The sequence below is a fragment of the Lutra lutra genome, chromosome 13 (genome assembly GCF_902655055.1).
Source record: "Lutra lutra chromosome 13, mLutLut1.2, whole genome shotgun sequence".
Lineage (NCBI taxonomy): Eukaryota > Metazoa > Chordata > Mammalia > Carnivora > Mustelidae > Lutra > Lutra lutra.
Genome location: NC_062290.1, coordinates 23,484,221 through 23,502,435, shown reverse-complemented (window position 1 = coordinate 23,502,435; position 18,215 = coordinate 23,484,221).

Here is an 18,215-nt window from a genome sequence, read left to right as displayed (position 1 = left end):
TTGAATTCAATACACATATCATATTCATCCATATCATCATCATCCCTCCCCCAAATTGTACCTACTACTCTCACCTACACACAGGAAGTGAAAATGAAAAACAAAAGAAATGTCATTGTTGGCCCATCATTTTCTCTGACAAAGCTTTGCAATTGCCAGAGTCTTAAAACTAAACTTATTTTATGATTGTTAATAAATCACTGAAAGTACATTTATTATTGTATATGCATTTATATACGTGTGTATATGTACAAACATAACTATTAATGTGTAACTATTTACATATATTAATATCTGAGAGAAGACAATCCTGCCAGATTTTCCTAAGTATAGGATTTTCTCATAAGTTATATTGTTCTGTCCAGATGGATTTCCTTAAATCACTTGGAAATTAGGACAGTGAATTTTGTTAAGTGTCCATGTTCTGAAGGAATGCATCCTCCCTTTTCACGATAAGACTGCTTCTTTATAACCAGATTAAAAATATTTGGTGGTAAAACTGTATAAATTAGTCAAGTTAAAATAGAATGCATTTTAAGAAATCATGAACCAGAAATGACTTGTTCATCTCTCAGACAATCAAGGTCAAAGAAGAAGACATTCTAGAGGGTGGGAATCATGTTCTGAGCACTGCGTTTTATATAACAGCAAAAGTAGCTTTATTTTTTCCAGGTCACCAAAATTTGTTAAATCCACTGGAGTCATCTCCACATTTCATGAGAGAGTTCCATGTATCCAGAGAATGTAGTTAGATCTACTTCATTCAAAGTGATTCAGTCCACTGGATTTGGATCTTTACCAAAATATTAAAGATGTAAATTATCCAAATATAAATCAAGAGAAGAAATATGTGCCAGCCCACTATTTAAAGGATATACTTAGATATAAGATGCAAACTTGAGTGCTATGTAGTCCTGTTTTATTTAGAAAGTTACTGTGTCTGGGAAACAGTATTTTAGCTACTTCTTGGTATGACTATATAGACACTGAATTTTTAATTGATTTATATATATATTTTCTCCTCCATGAAATAAGCTGTGGACAAGGTCCATCAAAGTGCAATTTACAAAGAACCAATTATCAAATACAATTTTGCTAAACACTGGAGAATTTTATTTTATTAGTGGACTTCCAGATCTAGAGCAATTCTATTAGTTAATGAGTTTTAAAACCTCATGAGATTCTATGAACTCAGACAAAAATGAATAATACTCCCACATATAGAACTGTTTTCTAGTATTGTTGGAACAAATTTAGAATAATGAGTGAGTTGTTAAATATAGTTCTGATTTTTGTTAATATCTTGAAGGTAAATAAATAGAATTGCCATCTCCATTGTTCCCCCCAATTTTTAAATTTTAATTTCTCTCTCTGTTCTCTGTTTCTTCATACATATGTACATGTTTACACACATACACACACATCTAGAGATTAGATAAAATCTAGAAATCTGATTCTCATTTTAGCTGTGGAGAACTTTCCATTTCCTTTGTTTCAGATACCTAAAGTTAGATAATTATTCACAACCTGAAGTGTCCATTAAACTCCAGTGTACTCTTTATGAAAATTATTGCAAAATGTGCTTAATGTGCTTATGATGAGGCCCAATAAATTTGCTTTTCCTATCTTTAAGCATTACTAAAATGTTTCTAGTTTATAGTCACTTGCCCTGGGCCAGTATATATAGTGTTTTGGAAGTGGATTTGACAAAATTTAATTTGTAATTGGCTGCAATTCAACTTCTTAATTTCTGTGGAACAATGAGCAATTATCAAACAGTTGAACAAATCAGAGTTCAAACTCTAAACTCTCTTTTCCCCTATGACTTAGTCAAAATATTGGCTCAACTTCATTCCACAAAAATGTTCAATAAGGAATCTTTGAGGACCTATACAGTTTCTCTAGTTTACATATGAGGCTGATAAATTGATGTTTATCTCTGGAGAAGGAAATTTCATGGGATATAAGAGTCTGCTATGTTGTTTCTTAGATCACCTTTCCCCCTTTTTTCTCTGAGATAGATTTTGACCCTTTCAAGCCATGCAATGAAAAAGACAGTTAGATTTGCCAGAACAATTGTACTTTCTATAAATTTTTTTAAAAGATTTTATTTATTTATTTGACAGAGATCACAAGTAGGCAGAGAGGCAGGCAGGGAGAGAGGAGGAAGCAGGCTCCCTGCTGAGTAGAGAGCCCGATGCGGGGCTCGATCCCAGAACCCTGAGACCATGACCTGAGCCGAAGGCAGAGGCTTTAACCCACTGACCCACCCAGGTGCCCCATGGTACTTCCTATAATTTAATAAAAAACTAAAATGTGGAGTGTTTCAATAATTTGGGATAACTACAAAGTAGTGCTTTCTGCTGTATCTTTTGTTATTAAGATATAACTAAGCACATTTTAGAAATCAATTGACTTTGATGTGATGGATACATATGTTTTCTCTGCTGCCTCCCATTGTGGGCCAAATTTTCCCATTATCTTTCAAATTGTGAATATTTTATACATGTAATACCAGCATCTTCAATTTATAGTTATTACTTGTTTAATATTTATATTTACATTTTTATGTTATATATTTATATTTACTGGTATTTGTTAATCATAGTAAATGCTTCTAGAACTTAGTGATCTAACTTGTTGCCCTGTTGTTATGTGCGATAGAAGTCTCTTTAGAACAATATTCACTATTGTGGTAACTTTAACAAAGTTCATTTGTAAATTGGGATTATCTGCTCTTCCTGTTCCAATGGAGTTGTTATATTTGTTAATGAAATGATACGTGTGAAAGTGACATAACAGTAACTCACATAAAGATAATGACATAAAGAGGGTCAGATTGGGAAGGGGCATGAAGAGCTAAGCGGTTATGTCACAGACACAGCTTCTCCTTTTTACTTGGTCAGCAGCTAGAGAGCCGTAGGCCTTCCTTTCCCTCATTGTGTAAGCGAGGGATTTTAAGCGATGAGTTAGGATGGGAGCAGAGTTTGCTTCCTCCTAGACTCACCCCCTTGAGACTCCCATTGCATCTTATTCATGAGGATTTCCTACCTGATTGCAGATGTCGTCAGCTTAGGTGGGACTGGGAAGGAGATAAATTTGTCTTTTGCATTCTCTGTTGCATTCCTTCGTGTGCTCCTTTCCAACTGTCTGCCTCTGGAGCTCCTAAAAGCCTCCCTGAAATCTTTCATTCATGATTTTTCTATACTGCTAGAACTCCCATACTTGAAGCCTTCTGCTCTTTCCTTTTCCTTATCAAAGCTTGTCTGTACTTCATGTCATTCTTAGGGTAGCATAGGCAAATAGTGTTTTGATCTATATACAAATACTGGAGTAGAAAGTTTAAATATGATGTGTTTGTCTTTTAAAGGTATAATTTGATATCATTTGATATAATTTTAAGGTATCAAAGAGGTTTTGATTATGTTGGGAATATCTGAGGAGGGTAAAGAAGCTTTTCCTTAATGTATTTTACCATAGATCTCTCTCTCCCTGCCCCCCACCCCCTTCCAAGAACGCTATTAACATTTTGCTGGACTTAGAACAAAGCCCAAATTCTTAGCCTTGGCCTTCATATTCTCTCTGATCTGGAGGCAGGAAACCCCTTCTGGCATACCATGAGTAGGAAACTGAACTGCATATGTTGTTCCCTGAATAGCTTTCAAACATTTGTAGGTTTTCATTTCTATTCTTTCTGTTCTTTTTCTCAAAAGTACCCTTCTTGTCCATGCCTGAGCAAAACTTGCATGTACTTTGGGGTTCATTTTATGTGTGATATCCTCCCTGTAGCTTTCTTTAATTCTTCCTGGCTGGAAGCAATCACCCATTTCTTAAAACAAATTATTATTTTTCTATGACAGTGGTTGTCTCTCTACATATTTGCAAAAACCTCTTTACTCAGTTTGCAATACATAATATAATCACTGAAGGAAAACACCAAGAAAAAAAAAGCAAAAATCATCCCTTAATTTTATCACTAGGAATAAATACTGCTGAAGTATATTGTATCTTTCCTGTTATTTTATACTCACATTTTTTAGATTTTATAAAAAATTAAACTCACTGTATTTTATTTCATTACTATTTTTCTGATTTAACAATAAATTGCATTTTCTTATAGCAAAATAGTTTTTAATTAATTTATTTGAGAGAGAGAGGGAGTGTGTGCATAAGTCGGGGTGAAGAACAGAGGGAAAGAATTTCAAGCAGACTCCCTGCTGTGTGCAGAGCCTGATGTGGTGCTCAATTTGGGGGTCTATGACCCTGAGATCTGACCTGACCTGAAATCAAGAGTTGGTTGCCAAACTGACTGAGCGAACCAGGTACCCTGCAAAATATTCTTTTACAACATAACTTTAATGCTTACATACAGTTTTATCGTTACGACAATAACAATTTTATGATGAGTATTTACTGCATATTAGACTGTGTTACATAGTATATCTAAATTACATAATTTGATTCCCCCACATCAGTTTTTTTATAAGATAGGTGATAGGTGTTACCCCATTTTACAGATGAGAAAATAGTTGTCAAGGAGTTAAGCATCTTGCTGATGACTCAACAACAAATTAAGAATGGAGTTGTAGGGGCGCCTGGGTGGCTCAGTGGGTTGAGCTGCTGCCTTCGGCTCGGGTCGTGATCTCGGGGTCCTGGCATTGAGTCCTGTGTTGGGCTCTCTGCTCAGCAGGGAGCCTGCTTCCCTCACTCTCTCTGCCTGCCTCTCTGCCTACTTGTGATCTCTCTCTATCAAATAAATAAATAAAATCTTTAAAAAAAAAAAAAAAAGAATGGAGTTGTAATTCTAATCTAATCTAAGTGGTTCCAAAGCCTTGCTCTTAACTCATCACTGACTATGTTTGTTTCATAATGAAATTAAACAATTTCCTATTTTTGGAATTTAGGTTATACCCAGTTTTTTCCTTGATGTTAAAAAGGAAACAAAACTGTGATTAACATTCTGATAGAAAACACTTTGTGTTATCTATGATTATTTATTTTGAATAAATTCCTAGTGGTAGAATTACGTAGTTATGAATACTTCATGTCTACTGATTCCCAAGGAAAAGTTGCCTTCTAAATATTCTGGTTTTGTTTTGTTTTCTGGCAATCCCCATAACAACTAGCTAGAGCCAGGCAAGTATAGGAGCTGATACAACACGTGAGACCTTAAGTTTGGTAGTGGGGATCCCTGGGGAACAGAAGTTGGTAGGCAGGTACTTCTGAGCCTTGAAACAGCCCTCTGGTCTCCTAGTTCTTCAGCCTGATGATACAGAGAACCTTCCTACCCACCCTACCTTGCTGATCAAGCAGTTGCAAGCTGGAATCCTAATTCAGGGTAGCCATTTTAGCAAGGAAATAGTTAACCTTGAACAATGATAATGTTTCCTAATAAGTATACCTTGTATTAGCAGTAAAATTTTTATGCAGAGAAACTTCTTTGAATCCTTTTAGTACTAAATTTTCTGTGTGCTGTAAGCAGGCAGGTAGTAACTTTCATAAGAACTAGTGTGTAGCATTGGCAGATTACTGAAATCAGAATTATCAAGATTCAACCAAAATGATGCAAGAGTTCCAGGACTTGCTTTCTTCTACATCCTCTCTCAGATTAGAGGCCCTTATGGCAGCTTCTGCCCTGGGCATTCTTCAAAGAGCAGTATTAGGAAAACCAGAGTTCCCAAGGAGCCCCTGGGACCATGGACTCACCTATGAATCTCTTTCCCAGTAACACACAATCTGAGGAATCTTTGAGATTTAAGGAATCAATTACCATTTTAATTAAAAGTATTTTGTATCAGTGTAATTCAAGTAACTAATTTTTTTTCAAACAACTAATTTTAAGATTCATTTCATAGCTATTTAATGAAAGTGACTTAATGATAGATTTAAACTTAATCCTGTTTAGCAAGTAACACATGTAACAAGTAACGCATACTACTTAACATTTACTGTGTTTGTCAGGAAATATTATAAGAAACCACTCCAAGTCTCAGTGAACACATCAAAGGTTTACTTATTGCTGAGACTACATGGCTAAAACAGGCCCACAGAAGGACCTGCTAATCTTAAGTTCTTGGAATTCATAGTTTTTCCAATTTTAGACAGATGATACAACATATCTTACTAAGCACCCCCAGGGAAATCTGGGGAAGCACCTGATTGTCAAGCATATTGCTATTTCTATATTGAAAGACAGTCACAAAAATAGATAATCAGAAATGAGGAAAAGAGCTTATGTAAATGAAAATAGAATAGAAAGTTTATGCTTTGGAGCAGGAGCAGTTGTTTCTGGATCAATCTCATTTAAAAAAAGTGAGCTTGAGAAGGGAACAGTCTTCATAGACGAACTAAAGGCACAAAGAAACCCAATGTGTGTTTAAAGGGGAGTGATTTCCAATAGTTTACTGTCAGAAGGCTCATGACTGGGCAGCTCAGGAACTATTTTCTATAATTTTCAGCCCTCACTGCCTCCAGTACCCAAGAAGTAAGTTTATTTTTCATGAGAGAGGACACACTGGCTTTTACAGACCTCTAGATTCACCTGAAAAAATTACTGCCTGGGGTCAGTGAGTTTCCCCACCCAGTGCCATGTTCTTTTACAGAAATGGTTGTTCCTTCTGTCCCGGTGGCCTCTTGATGGCCTTCTGAGTAGATGGTGTACTCACCAACTTCTCTTCTGCAGCATTTGCTCAGGTAGGTACAACTTGAAGTGAAAAATGTCTCTCCTGAGAAAGTTTCCTGTTCACTTAAAGCTGTATTAGTGAGCTGATGTCAGTCTCAGGCTATGAGCTAGGCCTGTATAGGTACCCGTGGCCAGAGACTTAATGTCCTATAAAGGATGAGAATAACGTCATCTCTTTCTACCAGTAGCCACTGGAGTTTTCAGTGTTTGCCATCAGTTTCTTCCAAATGCATACACATGAAGATGTCAATTATAAATAAAATGAGGAACATAAGCCAAGAGGGATTGAAATGAAGGACTCTATAGACACTTCTTATATTTCTCAAAATCCCTTTTTTTAACCCAGTGAAGATTACTAGGCAAAAATGGGAGTTAAAAGGAAAATAACAAACTGGTATCAGTAAAGTACTTTTTTATTTAAAAGAATAAGTTTTGAGATCCCCTGTAAATCAGGTATGTTCATACCAAGATGTTGGGGCTATTTTGCAAAGTAATTAGATGTGGGTCTCTTGAAAAAAGGGGAAAAAAAAACCCCAAGCTAAACAATTTATTATTAGTATCATTTTCAGATTCCAAGAGCTTACTGAATGTCAGTCAGGCTCAAAGCTTGTGCAGAAATTGAACTTTGTCTCTCTGAACAGAAACTGATAGAATTGTCCTGTATATTACTGATGTGCCAAAATCCCAGCTTTACCAAGAATTAATAAAAACTCTACAAAGAAATAAATGATATTAAAATGGGAGGGTAAACATATTACTGTCATGCTTTAATATATACTTTCACTTGATCTTCTGTAGATACTTCAAATAAATTGCTACATATAAAGAAACAAACATTGTTCTACAATAATAGTTACTGATTGAAATAACCACGTGAAATCTATTTACAGACTGTTGTGAACATGTTGCTAGATATTTGTGGTACAAAAAGTATGAAATGAATAAATTTGGCATGGGAAAATAAAAATATATATATTGCAAGCTACATAGAAATCTAGTCTTGGAAGATGCAGTGACACAATCTCAAATCCTCAGCTTTTGGTTAAGCTTTCATTGGATGAAAAAGATAGAGGAATAAATAAACACCAGCAACTTGAATTTTGATTTTAGGAAAAAGCCAGATTTTACATTGCAGTCACTTTTCCAAGACTGATTTTAATCCACACAAGCTGTTTCCATTTTCTAAAAGGGCTATTCAATTTCTGGAAAGATTCATTAGCCATTTTCTTTCCTGTTACATCCCATTTATTTAGAAATATTAAGTCTGAATTCCCACCAAATCAATGGAATTTGTTACATAAATTCCAAAATTGCCAAACTTGGTTGGAAACTTAAGAGCCCACACATTGGAAGCGAGATCTAAATTTGGCAATAACACTTAATGAAGGAAGTCTGGATGAATATCTTCAGTGCTGTTTTCATATTGCAGATGGACCTAAGGGTCGCTGAGGAGCCCTTGAGAGCCACCACTCAGAGCTGATTCATTGACTACGATGACCTTTTTTTGGTACTTCAGACCTTGACCAGTCTGCTGAGATCAGGTAAGCAAATATTTTCTGTCACTCTTCGGATCTCTCTCAGGATCTTCTTGACAATGTAGCACCTGATCTGACTGCTTTAATTTCTGCCGCTTCATGTTGGGGCCTAGTTTATGAAATTTCCCAGGCTGCAAGGAGCTTATGATACTCCAGGATTGCAATAGCAAAATTGCCTTTGCTGCAGCTGCATTTGATAACCGTTCAGCTTCCTTGTTTTGTGTGTGAATCTTTGGTCTTAATGAATCTCCCTTAATGATCTGTTCTGTGTCCTTGACTTGAAAAAATTATTTCCCATTCCTCCCCACTGATTTTTGCTTTGAAGGCAATAGAAATATTACCCCCCCGCCCCAGTAACTGCAGGTTTATCAATTAACTCAGGGACAAAGATAGATGGCAGTTTTATGTGAACTAATATTAAAAGAAAACTGGTTTTGCTCTGTTTTTCATGGAAACACTTTATGCATTCAGGAGTTATTTGTTAAGTGCCTACTGTGGATTGGCCCTCTGTGAGATGTATGGATGTAGCAGTGAGGAAAACAGACAAGGTCCCTGCTCTGTTACAGCATCTAAAGGGGAATCTCGGCACAGGACACAGACAGATCATAGAGAAGGAAATAAGTAAGTCAACACAATAATTCTAGAAAATAATAAATGATCCAAAATATTTTAAAATGTAACATGTAGAGGTTTACTTCTGGGTAGGCCAATCTTTTCACTGTAATGACTGGAAATAAGTGCATACATTTTAAAATAATTTTTTAAAAAGACATTATAGAGTTATGGAAGCATAGAGGAGTATATAACCTAAACTTCCCTAGGAGAAAGAAGTCTTTCATTTATAGAGGTGGGATTCACAAAAAATAAAAATGAACCATTTAAAAAGGAACAATTGAGTGGCATTTTGTACATTCTCCCTGTTGCACAAGTACCACCTCTATCCAGTTCCAAAATATTTTTATCATTCCCCAAAGAAGATTCCATACTCATTAAGCAGTTGTTCCTCTTTCTTCTCTAGCCCCTGGAAACCACCAATCTGTGTTGTGTCTATGGATTTACTTATTTTGAGTATTTCATATAAATGGGATTATATATTATTCATTAGTTGATGGGCATTTGGGTTGTTTCCATATTTTGTCTATTGTGAATAGTTCTGATCTGAACATGCATGTAAATGTTATTTGAGTGCCTGTTTTCAGTTCATGTGGGTATATATCTAGGAGTGGGATTGCTGGTAATTTTATGTTTAATTTTTTGAGGAATCACCAAACCATTTTTTACAGTGGTTAAACCATTTTTTCATTCCCACATGCCATGTAAGAAGGTTCTAATTTCTCTACATCCTCACCACTTGTTATATTCCCTTAAAAAAAAAAAAAACAAAAAACTAGAACCATCCTAGGGGTATGAAATAGTATCATATTATGGTTTTGATTTGCATTTCTCTAACTGAGAATGCTTTCATGTGTTTGTTGGCTGTTTGTGTCTTTTTTAGAGATTTGTCTATTGAAGTCCTTTGTCCATTTTTTTTAGTCGAGGTGTTTGAAGAGCCCTTCTTTGATGAGCTGAGATGTGCATGTCTGCAGGCATTTACCAGGCTTAGGCACACACTGAGGACTGAGCTTTCCATAAGCATAGAGATTCTAATGGGAGAAAGAGAAACCACTGGATATTTTAATGTGGACTGGCATTATGAACTAGAATATAAAGGGTCCCTAGACTGGAAAATGAAATTTTAAAGTGGTGTCATTTAAAATAGCATCAATACCTAGAATATGTGGAAATCTAACAAAAATGTGCAACATCTCTATACTGAAAAATACAAAACATCTAAGAGAAAGCTTCAAAGATCTAAATAAATGGGGTGCTATCCTATGTTCATTGGAAAACTCAATACTTTCTCATTAAACTTTTTGTTCTGAGATAACTATTGATTCATATACAATTGTTTGAAATGAGATAGATACCCCATGTAACTTTCACCTAGGTTCTCCCAATGGTAATATCTTTCATGACTACAGTACAATATCACAACCAGGAAACTAACATTAATACAACCCACCCACCTTATTCAGATTTTACCAGTTTTATATGTACTCATATGTATGTGTATTTGTGTATTTAGTTCCATGTAATTTTATCTATTTATATATTTATTTTTTAAAGATTTATTTATTTGAAAGGAGGAGAGTGGTGGGGAAGGACAGAAGTAAAAGAAGAGGGAATCCAAAGCACACTCTGTGCTTAGCACTGAGCCCAGAGCCTGACACAGGGCTTAATCTCATGACCCTGAAATCATGACCTGAGCTGAAACCAAGAGTCAGATGTTTAACCAATTCCGCTACCCAAGTGACCCTAGTTCTATGTAATTTTAACACATGGGGAATTATGTTATCATCCTCATTATCAAGATATAGAATAGTTCCATTCCTACAAGGATTCTTTGGGCTTGTGCTAGCTTTTTATATGACCCTTCTCCTGTCCTTCCTTCTCTTATCCCTAATTCCTGGCAATCACTAATATGTTTTCCATCTTTAGAATTTTGTCATTTCAAGAATGTTGTATTAATGGAACTGTATAGCATATAACCTTTTGGGATTTTCACTCAGCGTAATTTCCTTCATATCCATCCAAGTTATTGCATATTATTAATAGCTCATTCCTTTTTATTGCTAGTGACCAATATTTTGAAGAATCACTATAAGGCTGCAGTGTTTAAGATAGAGTGGTGTTTATATGGAGACAGGAAAGTAGACCAATGGAACAGAATAGGGTGTCTAGAAATAGACCCACACATATATAGTCACCTAAGGTGAGACAGAGTTGAAACTGCTATATGGTGACAGGATGGAGCAATGAAATAATCCTTATGGAAAAAAATATGCCTTGGTCCTTACCACATGCTGTGTATAAAAAGTAATGTGATGTATATAATTGACCTAAAAAAGAAAGGCAAAACAAAATTTTTGGTGGAAAACATAGATAAAATCCTTATGCCTTTAATAAAGTAGGCAAAGATTTCTGAAACACATGCGAAAGTGCTGACCTAAGTAAACAAATAAAATGACTTTTTATGAAAAGATACCAATAAGAGAGCAAAAAGGTCAACTAGGAGAAATTTCCAATACCTATAGTCAACAAAAAGTATCCATATACAGAAAATATAAAGAACTACAAATTGATTAGATGATGACAACTCAAAAACAAAATGGGCAAAAGACCTGCACAGGCACCTAACCAAATAGGATATCCAAATGAGCAATAAGTACGTGAAAAGGTGCCGAATGTCATGAAATATAAGGGGAAATCAAATGAGAACTGCAAAAAGATGCCTTCATTCTTAGAACTTTGAAGAAATAGTTACAATGGCAAAGTTCCTGAGACAAAAATGAACTTGATGTGTTTAAGAAACCCAGAGGGCCAGTGTGGGAGATAAAGTGAGAGAGAGGACTAAAGGAGGTTGAGGGCACAGAGGAGGGCAGGGCCATTAGGGTTGTGGAATTTGATTTTTTAAATTATTACTAGAAGTAAAAAATAACTTTTAGATTGCAACTTTGGGTGATAGTTTGCCATATAATACTTCATAAATGGATTCTATTCTATTCTATTCTATTCTATGTTGTGCTATGCCATGATGTTCATTAAAACAAATGTCAGGGGCACCTGGGTGGCTCGGTGGGTTAAAGTCTCTGCCTTTGGCTCGGATTGTGATCCCAGGGTTCTGGGATCGAGTCCCGAGTCGGGCTCTTTGCTCAGCAGGGAGCCTGCTTCCTTTCCTCTCTCTCTGCCTCTCTGCCTTCTTGTGATCTCTGTCTTTCAAATAAATAAATAAAATCTTTAAAAAAAAACACACAATGTGAGTTATAATTCACTAAATTAATTTTATCTGCAGTCTGAGAAAAGACTGAATGTATGATCTTGTAGGCCATGGAAATGGGTTTGAATTTTTTTTTTACTCTAATGAAAAATCATAGGAAGAGATTAACTGAGTTAATATAAAACTTCAGTAGTGATCTTAAGCCAGGTTAACACACTTTTGGGAAATTTTAATTTGAGTGATTAAAAATGATTAGGCAAGTTATAGAAATGAGTAGGATTCTTTCTCAGAGAATAAAGATACTCATAATTCGTCTAATGAATGTTGTCTAGAAAAACTAAAAAGAGTTCACTAAATAATCTTCAGTTCTCCAAATAATCTTCAAAAATAATTCTCTAAATAATCTTCAGTTCTCCAAATAATCTTCAAGAAGAGGATATAAGATGCAGGAAACAAACACATGCTTTATCAAAGACCATGATACTCTCTGATAGAAGAGAAATGAATTTTTTAAGTCAAGAGCACAACATCTCCAGAGAAGCTCTCATCATATTTTGCAGAAGTAATCACTGGAATCTACTGTGTACTAATTAGAGAGGGTGCTTTGTTTCTCTAAAATCAGTTAGAAACAAATTAGTTCCAGCCTGTGGCACAGTTCAGGTATATGATGTGGCAGGAAGACCATCAAAATAGGAATTATCCCACAAAGAAGTACTTAACATGTATTCTCCAGCTTTTATCAAATATTTCTGATCTCGGCTGAATCCTTTTCAGATTTAAAGTGAATAAACAAGGGAGAATTGGGTGGATGAAGTTGGCATATAGAACGATGATTTAGTTCAGACAAGGGGGGACCTGAATCACTCTGGCCCTTGTCCTGCTGCACTCTCTCTGGGGCAGGGAGTCCAAGGAGCCAAGAGGATGCATACCCAGTCAGAGCCCATTCTCTTTCTTGGTGAAACAGGTTTCATATGAGAATGGATTGCTAAATTTTCAGGAATTTTGTGAGCTGGTAGACTTGTAGTTTAAAATGATCATGGTGGAATATTTACACTATGGTAAATGGCAAATAATGCAAATCAGGGCTCCCTCCTCAAGAGCTAGTTCTTAAACATTTACCAGCATACCACTGATAAAGACCTGAATCCTAACATAAACTTAGTTTTTGTTTTTGTTTTTGTTTTAAAGCTTTGGATCAAAAATGGTGGAAATGACAACAAATTAATGCCCCATTTAAAAAAATTTACATTTAGATCTTTTTCTGTGGTATTGATCTAGCATTCTATGTATTAGCAATATATCATTTCACTGAGGCATATTTCCATGGGGTTATTAAAAAATTTTATTTTGGAAATAATTATTGATTCACAGGGAGTTGCAAAAATAGCACACAAAGTCCCATGTGTCCTTCTCTCAAATGCTGATGTCTTATATAACTGTAGTACAATATCAAAATGAGGAAATTGACATTAATATAACACTGTTAACTAGGTTCCAGATCTTCTTATTCAATTTTCACTAGTCTTTATATGCACTCATTTACTGTGTGCTCAGGTGTATGCATGTGTGCATGGGCATGTATGTGTGTATTTTATTCTATGTAAGTTGATCCATCAGTTACTTTTTAAATGCAATCTGTAGACAGCCCCAGGGCAGCAGAACATGCTTAATTAGCTGATGCCTTTAGGACTTTGTGCTTAGCTGACCCTATAATTAAAGTTTTAGTGTGTATGCGATTGTTTTTTGTTATTGTTGTTTTTGTTTTTGTTTGTTTTTTAAGAGGAAACCCATATCTTTGTCTAAATTACCTGGATTTTCTGGGTGAATAGTTCCTAAAGTACCAGGTAACCGTATGATTTGATAAAATCTGACTTCTTAAGGGTGACCTCACATATCCCTAAGTGAAAGAAATGCATTTATTCCTTTTGAAGAAATATAGGTAGTTCTGCAGGTGATTGAACACAAAAACAAGTTATATAGTCAATATATGGTAATTATATGGTATTAATAATAATACTGAATTGTGCTTTTTTTTTTTTTTAAAGTAAGCTCTGTGCCCAACATGGGGTTCAAACACAATGACCCCAAGATCAAGAGTGGCGTGCTCTGCCAAATGAGACAGCCAGGCACCCCGATTTGTTATTTTTATGATGTAAGCATTGAATAAGCTGACACTTTAATTATTAGAGGCAAATGCTGGCAGGCAAAAGTGCTTAAAAACCTTTTTTTGTTAATATTTTATTTTTAACTAATAATATAAACTCTACGTCAATTTATCACAATTTAAATCCTGACAGAAAAGTTCAATATTGTTAATAGGTTTCACTCTAAGTAATTTAATAGTTCTATTTTTGTATTTAGTTACTGTATTCCAGAAATATGGTTACTGAAACATAACCCTGCATTTATATGGGATGTATTATATTTAATTAAAAAGCATTCTGTTATCAATTATCTGCTGGCACATAAATTACAGCATATCTTGTTTCTAGTGTATTTATATTGCTACTTAATCTGCTTTCTTTCTGTCTTTTCTGGGCATAAAGTTGATGATTACTTGAGGACAGATCAAAGGGAGAACTGTTTAAATTAACCTACCAAGTTTCTTATTGATGTCTTCTGACCACATAAAGGAGTGGTTAACAAGCAATCTAGGGGAGAAGTCAGGTTCCTTTTAGGCTAGTGCTTCGGATTAACCATACCATGTTTTCTGTCCTATTATAGAAGAGAATACTGAACAGTGAGCTTGGAAAAACAGTAAGAAATTACATCTGTTTTACCAATTCTCCTTAATTGGACCTTTTCAGCACATTTCATTATATAGTTGTAATATTGTGAATATACAAAACTGAGTTGCTCCCAGAATTTACATTCAAATAAAGAGCAAAGTACTCATATATTTAATACAAATTTTTTAAAAAGATTTAATTTATTTATTTGACAGAGATCACAAGTAGGCAGAGAGGCAAGCAGAGAGAGAGGGGGAAGCTGGCTCCCCACTGATCAGGGAGCCTGATGGGGGGCTTGATCCCAGGACACTGAGATCATGACCTGAGCTGAAGGCAGAGGCTTTAACCCACTGAGCCACCCAGGCTCCCCAAAACAAATTGTTTTGATGATACATTCTGAATTACTCATGCAATACTTTCCTCCAGGAAAACATAACTTTGACTTGATTGAAATGATAAACATTTCCTAACTACTTAATGATTTTAACCTTACACTATTCAAATATACCGATTAGACATTATTTCATTACTTTGTCTCTTCTCGTGTAGCTCATGAAGTCCAACATTTGTGATACTTGCGACCATACTATTAGTATACTTCTCTTTTGTTTTTATGACCTAGAGTAACAAATTTATTTTTCACACTCCTCAGTGAGATTCCAAAATTATACAAATAAGTTTGCAGTATCTTTTTGTGGAAATTAAATACATCCAGCTCTTTATATGTTTGTGGCTACTGACATTATCATTTTTTTTAAAATGAGAAAATTAAATAATGCAGAATATTTGCTTTTTAAGAAGTTTATATTTACATTATTCATGCCTCCACTGTTCCTAGCTGATTTCTTCTAAAAGTGTAAATTATATTTCACATGAGAAACTTACTACTTGGGAAGCAGTAGAAACTAATCAAAGTACAGTTATAGAAAGCAGTACAGCAATAAATTAAAATGTCAGACTTTTAAGTTGTTTTGTTAAAAGCCTTAAAATCATCCATGATTTTTGGAATTGACAATGTCACTTTAGCACCCACTTTTAAAGATCATTTGGAAGCGTGAATTATTTGTCAGGTGTGATTTATTTAAGACAATAAACTTAGATTATTGAGTCGAACAAATAACTATTTGGATGCCTGCCAAGCATTTAGAGTGAATGACTGAATATAATGAGACTAGATCACTCAGAGGGATGAATAATCAAAAGCCGTAGGATGAAATTAACATTGTTCAAAAGATAGATCTCTTCCTTCTCTCCTTTGCGAATATTGAGCAATGGGAGAGTGAAAAGCATCATGGGAAGTACTGTCCTTGCATTCCAATACAACGGCAGTAAATATACCTTATATTTGCATAATGCATTCCAACTCCTATATGCTACTTCATATTCCATTAGAACTACTCTTCACAGTAGTTATAATTGCAACATTACAGATGAGAAAACTAAGAATCCAGCAGATTAAGTGATTTACTCAGGCTGCATAGACAGTGACGAGCAGAGCTAGAATTTGAAACTTAACCGGCTATGTCCAGATGAGTCGACAGGGGTTAGAGGAAAAGCAAGGATGTAGAATCAGCTGCATCCTCTTTAATCTCAGTTATGCCACTGACTAGCTTCCCTTGGATAAGGTACTTAATATTTGTAAATTCTAAATGGTAGTATCCACTTTCCTGGACCACAGGGGACAGTATAGAAGATAAGAGTTTTAGAATAGTCATTGTCTTTGGTTTTGGAAGCCAACTCTCTGGTTTCTAGTCCTACCTCTAATACTTAGTGACTGAGCCTGGGAAAATCCCATAACCTCTTTGTATATTATTTTTTTATCATCTACAAAATAATGCCCATTTCATAGTGCTGTTGGGATGGTTACATGAGCTGATAGAGGTAAATGGTGCCCATGACGGCTGGTACATAGTAAAACTCTCATTGCCTGGAACACCCATTGCTTCCAGAACTAGAATATGTATTTCCAGTCCCCTAATTCAATAGCCTGTGGAAGTCCAAATTCTCCACTCCTCTTTCTAAGAGTCTGATTTCTGAGGTTCTTCATGCTCTCAAGATTCCCTACTTATCCTCCTTTTTTGTTTGGTTCTTTTTTCACTTTAGTAGCCACTGTTCTGTTACCTAGAGATCCAGGGTGGCACTCTACTTTTTTTCTTGTGCATTTCACAGATGCCGAGTCACACAGATCTTGTTGATAATCACAAGGATTAACAAAAACAATCTTATTGCACATCTCAGAGTTTGTTTCCTGAATCTTCTCTCCCTTCTCTTCTTGCTCTATCTTTCCTGAATTACTGCTCACACATCAGATTCTTCTCCCCTTTCATGTAGGACAGTTGTGCTCATTTCGGATTTGCTTCAGTTCTGCTTCCCCAAACCTACCAACTTGTCCATGAAAATAAAGAGCCATTATGCTTTGTGGCTGGCCCTGAACAGTGATTCAGTTGCTAGTTCTCACGACTGGCCTGAAGAGAACAAAGACTTTGTTCTTTTATGTAAAATAGAAATTTTGGATAAATTTGGTATTTGGCAAATTTGGCAGTGGCTAAGATAAGGATTGTGAAAATATTCACCCAAGCACTAGAAATGGAGGTAAGAAAGCGAGATAGGAAACAGTTTCATCATGTCTGTTTCAGGAACAGGTCTGGTGAAAGGCAGTGAAAAGCATTTTACTGTGGATTTTCGTCATGTTTTCTTCATGTATGTGAGTGTAGGCAGAAACCCTTTACTCTCATTTAGTACAAGGCCATGTAGATTACATAGCTGGTCCTGAATGTAGGGCTACTATGCTTGGGTTTTATTTTTGTTGAGTAGTACTCCTTAAAAAAATTAAAGCAAAAATACTTCTTAATTCTTAGGAATTGGTTTTATGTGCTATGAGTGGATTATTACTTGGAACTTAGCCCTTCCTTGCTATTAGGACCAAGTCCCTAATAATTAATATTTCCTTTAGCTAGTTTCCTAGAGGTATTTGGCCAGGAACTTGATTTTTTTCTTTTCCAACTGCCTCATTCAGTTTACAGGATAGTAAACTTATAAACATGACAATTTTAGCTGCCATTACAAAGCCAAAAGGGTATTTGTTTGCTCTTTGTGGCACAGGATAGTAGGATTTAAGACATGATGTCTGACCTATAGGAGATTACAAAATATGTGCTACAGCTTTTAGCCAGCAGATGGGCAACTAGAATGTATGGTTTCTGAATCTGGCAAACGCAACTTCTGAGAGGGCTCAGACAGCAAACATCTTCCTGCTGAGATTTTGTCATTCAGATTTCCACTTAACATTTGTCCTATAATTATTATATATTAGTGGATATATAAGGCAATATAAATCTTTTTATATCTTACAGTCTGGGTGTCTGAGACTGGTTCCCATGTTGTCTCATGACCAAACTTCAGAAGATCTAAGAAGACCCAAAGAAAAAGTAACTAAACATTGAACTTTTAGA